The sequence below is a fragment of the Herpailurus yagouaroundi genome, unplaced genomic scaffold (assembly GCF_014898765.1).
Source record: "Herpailurus yagouaroundi ecotype Mexico unplaced genomic scaffold, PumYag 28, whole genome shotgun sequence".
Taxonomy (NCBI): Eukaryota; Metazoa; Chordata; class Mammalia; order Carnivora; family Felidae; genus Herpailurus; species Herpailurus yagouaroundi.
The window spans coordinates 103,689,230-103,699,376 of NW_024412376.1; positions in this window are offsets into that span (position 1 = coordinate 103,689,230).

Genomic DNA, 10,147 nt, shown 5'->3' on the forward strand with positions numbered 1-10,147 from the left:
CAGTTCACAAAGAAAAATCGTGTGACTTCCTGAAGTTAGTCAGTAATAAAAAGGCTGATATTAGTGTCTTGTCTTCTATTCCTACACAATTTTTATATATTTATTATATTCTCATTATATTACACACTTCCAATATTAATTGCAGGTGACTGAAACTGTATGATTTGTGTTTTGTTTGGTTTCTAAGAGCATATAAATTCAATGTAATTAAATATATTTATTGAGTACACAGCACATGGTTTAGCAAATGATAACAATAATAATAGAGGGCACTAAATGTGTTAAGTAAATGGATGGATGGATGGATGGATGGATGGATGGATGGATGGACAGATACATGATAGGCCTGAAAAATAGAAGAATAAGATGTAACCCCTAAGGAGGATAAATGTAGTAACACATAAACAAGAGAATACATGTTGATATGTGCAATAACAGAGACAGGTACATTGTGCTAGGGGAACAGATGACAGAACAATTCATGGTGCCACATTCTAAGATTATTCTGCAAATGTTGTACCAACATCCATTCAAATGTTCTTTATATTGTAAAGAAAAGAATTGGAAGTAATGAAGCATGAAAGGCCCATTGTCCGAATTTTTCAAAGAAAGATACCTTAGAATCCATGAAATCAACAAAGAATACAGGAATTTGAAACCCTGAAGAACTTTAATGAAAAACCCAGCCCTACACATTTTTAATAGAGCAGTGACATTCCAGATGGGGTGGAGGGCAGAGGGGAGACGCATAATGTCATATACATGTATATTTAGTAGTAAAAGAAAGCATTGAACCAAGGCATTAACCAGACACATTTCTAACCTTGACAAGAGGGTTGCTGATGAAATGGCCCTTAGGATAAACAACGCAATTGGCCTTATTTTGACCTGAGTCAGCAGGAGCTTTTAGCAGTTCTGTCATGTAAATGCCCTCCTGAACAACAACCGAACACATTGTTCAAGTTGCTCAGAACAGAACTGGTAATCAGTAACTGACACAAGAGAACTTGGGTAGAGGCTGAAGAAGGAGAGAGAGGATCTGTTTCAGAAGGAGTAGTGAGTGTTAAGGGGATAAAACATAGTGAAAGAAAACTATTCTGGGAAAGATAATATATGGATCCAAAATACTTTGGCATTTTAATCGAATATGCTGCTTAGGGAAAAAGCAGTTTGCACCCCAACACCTGCTGGACCTAATGGACTCTGAAATGTTGTTTCAGAATTAATCAAGTCATTTAAAATCATAGCTGCAGTCTCCATTCACTACTCCTGTGCATAAATGTGCTGATCCCGATACTAATCCATGTCGGGTGACTTGAGCAATATATCACCATAATTGCCATTTTAGGGCTGCAAATTGGAGCTAAAATAACCAGATGCAAAAGAGATGGCCGTATCATACTCTCAAGATGGATCTTCAAAGTTCAAGGAGAGTTCAAGCATGGAAGAGGCAATAGAAAGGGGTCAAGTGTAAGGGGATTGTTCATGTTCAAGAGGAATTAACTTTACAAATATATTGTTTCTGAGGTGGTAATTGTCCCATCTTACAGTTATTCATACCTCATTTACTCGTTGCATTCTTCTCAAGCATTTAATGAAATGAATTTGATTTTGACAAAATATTCTATTTCAAAATTGCCATTAATTTTCAAGATTTTTTATTCTCCTCTAAATTATCTGCTTTAAAGGGATACAGACTGGATTTGGGAAATCTTATATTTCCCTCACTAATCTTCTGGCAAGAGTTCGTGTCAGTTTCAGATATTTCCCTCCTAGCTTAGTCAATTAAATCACTGAACTAAAAAAAGTTACCAACATCCCAAACATCCCAAACTCATGAGGCTGAGAAAAAGTTCTGTCCCATGAGAATAAGACTAAGGCAGTTTTCTAGCTTATCTGTCACAGTTTCTCACTTATAAGACTGTTAAAGTACATAAATGAAAGCCTACTGCATTGTTAATTTGTTTGTATAAAATTGAGACAGATTTGGGAGCAAGAGAGAACCCCTGTGACTGCATCAGTAACAAAGTTGGTAAAATGCCACTATTACTTGCTGCTTTGATCAAATCACCATTTCCTTGATATCTGTATAAAATAAAGCACCATAAAAAGAAAGCACAATATACTAACTCCAGTTCAAAACCCAAATTTGTTAACATATCCTTCAAGGACCTTCATGATCTGGAGCCAACTGCTTAACACGCCTTTTATCACAAGCCCTTTCACTCCACCTTCTGCAACAACAAACGCTTCATCATTCCCCAAAGAACAAGCTTGTTGAAACCTCCAAGGCTTTTCAAATGTACTTTCTAGATGACATATTGTTCCTCCCTTCTTCTCCAGCTAGTACACTTAGAGTCATCCTTTAATACCCAGCTGAAGTGTCACCATCCTTGTCTGACCAGCCACTCCAATACAGGGCAGTTAATTCTTTGTTATTGTTATTATTATTATTATTATTATTATTATCATTATTATTATCATTATTTGCTTTCCCAGTGTGCAGAATGCAAACCTCCACTGCAATCACTTATAACAACATATTACAGATATTTGCTTTGTGTCTATCACACTCAATTATATTATGAGGTAATAGAATAAATGAATTAATTTTCACAATTGTTTGAATATTAAGTATAGGTAAAAACAATTAGTTAAATTATAAGGCAATATGAAAATTGGAGTTGTTCTATTAGTATTTCTCAGAACAAGCAATATATCACAATACATCATCAATATCTCTTTGTGTCTTATCTAGAAACCACAGGGGATGAGGGGTAAGTATGTGAAGAATAATGGTCAAATTTTTTCAAAATTTTATAAAATTTATACACTTTCCATTCTGAGAGACTCGAACACAAGCAAAATAAACACAAATAAAACTGCATCAAGGCACATAATAATTAAATTTTAAAAGCTAATAATAAAGACAAAATTATAAATGCAACGAGTGAAAAAGGACATATTACATAAAAAAGGAAAACAAAGATTAAGAATAACTTCATGGGGTACCTGGGTGGCTCAGTCAGTTAAGAGTTTGGCTCTTGGTTTCGGCTCAGGTCATGATCTCACCATTTGTGGGTTAGATCCCATGTCAGGCTCTGCACTGACAGGGCCAGCCTGCTTGGAATTCTCTCTTTCTCCCTCTCTCTCTCTCTGTACCTCCCCTGTGTTCATGCATGCTCTCTCTCTCTCTCTCCCTCAAAATAAACAAATAAATTTAAAAAACAAAACAAAAGAATAACTTCAAATATCAAAAAGTGATGCAATCCAAAAGACAATGCAATGACATTTTAAAAGCACTAAAAGAAGAAATGGTAAAACTGGAATTCTACATCTGGAAAAAAATATCTTCAACAATGAATGCAAAGTATATTTTAGGAAAAACTAAACCTCAGAGAATTTTTTTGCATCAGATGTTCATTAAAGGAATGTTAAAAGCAATTCTTCAGGCTAAAGAAAAATAAAACCATATAGAAAATTAAAAATACATAAAGAAATCTATACATGCCAGTTTGGTAAATATGTGGCAAATATCCGAAATATTTTAGTCATTTGTAGAGTTTCTTTACGCAATTAGTGAATACTTAAAAGTAATAGTAACAGTGTTTTGAAGTTTAAAACATGGGAAATGTATGACAAGTAGAACAAAGACTAGAGTAGAAAAATGGAAGTATACAGCTCTAAGATTATTATAGTATCCATAAAAACATGTAATATTATTTGAAAGGAGATTATAATGTAAATAATGCACAAACTAAGTAAAACAAAGCAGATATATTTCAAATATTATAAAAATATAATAATACACAAAGTACTCAAATATATTCAAAATACTCAACTAACCTAATTCAGATGGAAACAAAAAAGAGGAAAGTGGAAAAGAGAATATATAAGACAAAAAGAAAACAAATAGGATAATAATAAAATAATACTAATATATTAATAATTATATTACATATAAATTGTCTAAAGTTTCCAGTAAAATGCAAAGATTTCAAACTGAACAAAAAAGCACAACCAAACTACATACCATTCAAAAAGAAAGAATTTAAAATATAAAGATACAGATTAAAAGTAAAGGGACAAAAACAACAACAACAACAACAACAACAACAACAACAACAACAACAAAACCTTACACACACTAAAAGAAAACTGAAGAAGCTATATTCGTATCAGGAAAGGTACACTTCAGGAAAAGGAATATGACAGAATATAAAATGGACATTTCAATGTGGCAAAAGTGTGACTTAGTCAACGAGAAAAAGCAATATTAAATGTGTATATGCTAAATTACAGAGCTTCAAAATACTTAAAGCAGAACTGAAAGGAAAAAGAGACACATCTATCATTTTAGCTGGAAATTTTAACACTTTGCTTCAATAAATTGATAGAATACATAGACACCAAAAAAGGAAAAGTACGTAAGACTTGACTAACACAATCAACCAATTTGACATAACTGACATTATAGAAACCTCACACCAACAAAGCAAGCCTGAATTAACTTAAAAGATTGGAAATCATATGGGGCATGTACTCTGACTATAATGGCATTAGATTAGAAATCAATAAAAAAAAAATCTGGAAATATTTGGAAATTAAACCACACTCTTCTGAATTACCCATGGATCAAATAAGAAGACAAGAAGGAAAATTAAAAACTATTTGACCTGATGGAAAAAAGATACAAGCCATTAAAATACAACTAAAGCAATGTTTAAAGGAAATTTATTTGTTTAAATGCTTATGTTGGAAACAAAAGAATCTAAAATAAATGATCTGAAGTTCTACCGTAAGAAACTAAAAATCAAAAGACATATTAACTACCAAAAGCTAGGAGAAAGGAAATAATATTGATATGTTAAATCAATTAACATATAACTGGAAAATGGACAAGTAATAGAAAACAAAATCTGGTTCTCTGAAAAAAAAATTGAAAATCCTCTAACTAATCAAGAAAAAAAAAAAGAGGAGAGAACACACAAGTAAATTCAACAATTTATGTGAAATGAATAAATTCCTTGAAAGACAGAAATTACCAACACTGACATAAAATAATGTATCTAGTACAGAAAGTAAATTTGTAAATAAAAATTTTCTCACAAAGAAAACTACGAGCCCAAATAGTTTTACTAGTTGAAATCTAGCAAATGGTTTAGGAAGAAATAATTCTAATGCTATAGGAAATATCTTAGAAAACAGAGGAGGAGAGAACACTTGGAAACTCATTCTAAAAAGCCAGTATTACTTTGATACCAAACCAGACAAAAATGTAACAAAAAATAGGACACACATCAGACCAATAACTCTCACGAATATAAATGCAAAAATAATCTGAATATAATATTAACAAATGAAATTCAGCAATATTGGAAACGTTAATACAGAATGATGAAATAGCGTTTATTCAAAGAAGGTATACTTGGCTTAACATTTGAAAATTAATCAATGTATTTAACGAAACTAGGGCATTAGGAAGAAAATTATATGGTCATCTCAACTAATAAGTAAAATCTATTTGAATAAACTATACCACAATCACATTAAAAACTATCAGCAAACTAGCAAACTTTTTCAATCTAATAAAGGATACCTATAAAAGAAACCTACAAGCAACATCATACTTAGTGAAGGCAGATTGAACACTTTCTCCCTAAAATAGAAAACAAGGCAAGATATTCTCTTTCACTACTTTTATTTAATACTGAGATTGGAGACACTACCCAATAAAATGAGGCAAGACATATAAACAAAAAACATGCAAAGTGACAAGGAAAAGGTGAAATTGTCTCTATTTGCACACATGTGATTATATACACAGAAAATCATATAGAACCTGAAAAAAAAAAAGCTAACAAAACTAATAGGCAATTTTAAGTCACAATATATAAGATCTATATACAAAAACCATTTGTATATCTAAATCCTTGCAGCAGTTAGAAACCATAATTATAAAAATTATATTTATAATAGCATTAAAATATGAAATATTTAATGAAAAATTTAACAAAATATATGAACTAATTGTACAGTGACAACAACAAAAACATTGCTGAGAGGAATTTTTTTTTTAATTTTTTTTTTAACATTTATTTATTTTTGAGACAGAGAGAGACAGAGCATGAACGGGGGAGGGTCAGAGAGAGGAAGACACAGAATCTGAAACAGGCTCCAGGCTCTGATCTGTCAGCACAGAGCCCGACGCGGGGCTCGAACTCACAGGCTGCGAGATCATGACCTGAGCCAAAGTCGAATGTTTAACCCACCGAGCCACCCAGGCACCCCGCTGAGAGGAATTTCTAAAGGAAATTTTGAAAAGGAGAAAAAGCACCATGATCATGGGTTGGAAGATTCAATATTTTAAGATGTACATCTTTCCCACATTGATCTATACATTGTACAGAATCCCAAACAAAATCCCATAAGGACTACTTTGTAGAAATTTACAAATTAATTCTAAAAATTTAAATACAAAGAAACCAAAACATTCAACATAATTTTGAAAAAACAAAAGTGAAAGACATATACTACCCATTTAAAGATTCACTGTAAAGCTATCAAAAATTAATACAGTGATACTGACATAGTGTACAATTGAATACAATAGTCATTCTAGAAAAAGAACCACATATGAACTGATTTTCAACCGCAGTGTCTATGTAATCTGATGGAAAGGGACAGTCCATTCAACAAGTAATGCTAAAACCACTTAATAGCAAAAGGTAGAAAAGTGAACCTCATCCTTTATGCAAACAAATTTTAACCTAAAATATATCTTGGATGCAGGTTTTCTTAGATAGGATCTAAAGTAGTATTAAAGAAAAACTTATTAAACTGAACTTCATTAATATCAAAATTTCTGGCATCAAAAGTTTCCCAAAACATAAATAAAATTTTTACAACACAATACTAAGAAGATGAGTTGCCCAATTTTTTTAAATGGGCAAAAAATTGACATTTCATAAAGTAGATATATGAATGACCAATAAGGGCATGAGCATATGCTCAACAGAACTTATGTTTCTGGTCAAGATGGATTAACAGAGAAAAGATTTTTTTCTCATGCCTGAAAAACTAAAAAACTAGGTAAATACATAAAACAATGGTTCTCAACATGTTGGAAATCAAGCAAAGAGAGATCAGGTAAACTAATAAGATTAGCCCTATCATGGCCCCAACATACCACGTGGAGAAAATTTCCAGGCCATGGCACATAGCGGGGACAATCATAGGGACACAAAAGTCTTCTTGAGTTGAAAAAAAAAAAAAAAGTTGAAAGTCTGTGGAGACTAAGACAGCCAGTTTTTATAGGCAGAGTAACAAAGAGAAGAGAACTACAAAGACAGAGAACTCTAGGGATCTGAAGAAGGTCCCCCCCAACTGTTCAGTATATTTGAGAATAAACAATTGAAAACTGGAAAAAAAATCCAAAAACATTAGAAAAAACAATCTCTGGAATACACATAAAACCAGAATTCATGTCTGTTCTCACCAGATAGAGTGTTCTCACCAAACCAGAGTGTTCTCAAACTTCACGGGCATTTGTAGAGTATTCAGAAGGATTTTCCTTCACTAGTGGGGCAAAGCAGCCATAGACTAAATTGTGCTATGGGCATGCTCAACAATACTCAAAAAGAAATGAAAGAATCAAGTTGTTTCCAAGTAACTTCACCACAATATAAATGCATAAGTTATTAAGAATATTTATAGGAATGCAAGATATTCAGGATACAAGTTAAAATTCCCAATGTCTAGCATCAAATTAAAAATGGAAAAGTATGCAAAGAATTATCATAATGACAAAAATCAATAAATTCAATCCAAAATCAAAATGACAAATGATAAAATATACACATTTATTAAAAAGTTATTGTAACTGTATTCAGTGTATTTAAAAAGCTAGAGAAAAAAGTGACATAAGTAGAGACATGGAAGATATATTCCTTAAAAGGGCCCAAATTGAATTTCTAGAGTTGAAAACAATGTCTGAAATGGGCAACATACAGTTGATGGGATTAACAGAGTAGATATTGCTGAAAAAAGATTAATGAGCTTAAAACATAGCCAAAAAAAAAAAAAAAAAAAAAAAAGCAAAAAGCTACCCAAGAATACTAGTACTAAACATTACCTGTACTAAACATGAAGTAATATCTAGGCAGCTACTAAAATAACAGTAAGAATTATAAGTAACAATAAAACAAAGGAGATAAAATTGAATCATTTAAAAAGTCTTGGGGCCCCTGGGTAGCTCAGTTGGTTGAGCATCCAACTTTTGATTTCAGCTCAGGTCATGATCCCAGGGTCATAGGATCGAACCCTGCATCAGGCTCCGTGCTGAGTGTGAAGCTTACTTAAGATTCTCTCTCTCTTTCTCTCTCTCTCTCTCTCTCTCTCTCTCTCTCTCTCTCTCTCCCTCTCTGCCCCATCCCCTGCTCCGGCTCTCTCCAAAAAACAAAACAAAACCTATATTAATGCAAAAGAAAGAAGAAGTGGAGGAAAAGGAACACATAATAACATAAAAAAAAGCAAAACGACAGAATTAAACCCAACCATATCAATGTAAATGGCCTAACCACCACAAAAGCAGAAATTAGCAGATTAGATAGAACAAGACTCAACTACATACTTCCTACAAGAAATGCCCTTTACATATAAAGATACATTAGGTTTAAAGTAAAAAGATGAGAAAAGTATATGTAAACCATGATAACACCAACCAAAGGCAGGCTGAAGTGGCTCTATTAATATCAAAGTAAATTTCAGCACAAACAATGTTATCAGGAATAAAAAGGATCATTCTATTATGACAAAGAAGTCAATTCATTCAAAGTATATAACAGTCTTAAAGATTTATTAATTTAATAACAGAGTCTCAAATCCAAAATCTCATAGAACTGCAAGGAAAACTAGACAAATCCAGAAGGAGATTTCAATTCTCCTCTCTCAATAACTTGATAAAGCAAGTAGACAGAAAATCATTAAGAATATAGAAAACTTGAACAAGACTATCAACAAAATTGGTAAATTTGGCATTTGTAGAACATTCAACCCAACAGTAGCAGAATATACATTCTATTCAAGTGCACGTGGATCATTTACCTAGACAGAACTTTATTCTGGGTCATAAAACAAGTATAATAAATTTAAAAGATTTCTAGTCATATAAAGTATATTGTCTAACCACAAACAAACTAAATTAGAAATCTTTCTGAAAAATTCCCAAATAATGAACTTCTAAATAACTCATGGGTCAAAGAAAAAATCAAAAGAGAAACTAGGAAGTATTTTGAATTGAATGCAAATGAAAAATATAACATATCGGAATCTATAAAATGTTTCCAGGGCAGTACTTAGAGGAAAATACATAGCCCTAAATGTCTCTATTAGAATAAAAGGTCTCAGTCAATTACCTCAACTTCCTTAGAAAAGGAAGAACAAATTAAACCCCAAATAATTACAAGAAAACAGTAAAAATCAGATCAGATATCAAATAGAAAACAAAAATCAATGCTTCTCAAAGTGCTTCTTTTGGAAGATCAATAAAATCAATAAACCTCTAACAAGACTAATGAGGAACACAAAAGAGATAACACAAATTACAAGTATCAGGAACAATAGAGGCAAATGAGCTACAGATTCTGCACATAGTGAAAGAATACTAATGGAATTGTATAACTTTATTCCAATGAATTTGACATCTTATCTGACATCAGTCAGTTAAATGTCTGACTCTTAATTTTAGCCCAGGCCATGATCTCACGGTAGTGAGACTGAGCCCTGTTTCAGGCTCCACACTGAGCATGAAGCCTGCCTGCGATTCTCTCTCTCTATCCCTCTGCTCCTCCTCTGATGGTGGACTCTCTCTCTCTCTCTCTCTCTCTCTCTCTCTCTCTCTCAAACAAAGAAAAAACAAACTAACTAAACCTCAAAATGGATGAAAGACCTAAATGTTAGACTGGAAGCCATCAAAATCCTAGAAGAGAAAACAGGCAACCACCTTTTTGACCTGGGTCACAACAATTTCTTACTTGACATGTCTCTACCAGAGGCAAGGGAAACAAAAGCAAAACAAAAGCAAAAAGAAAGAAAGAAAGAAGAAAGAAAGAAAGAAAGAAAGAAAGAAAGAAAGAAAGAAAGAAAG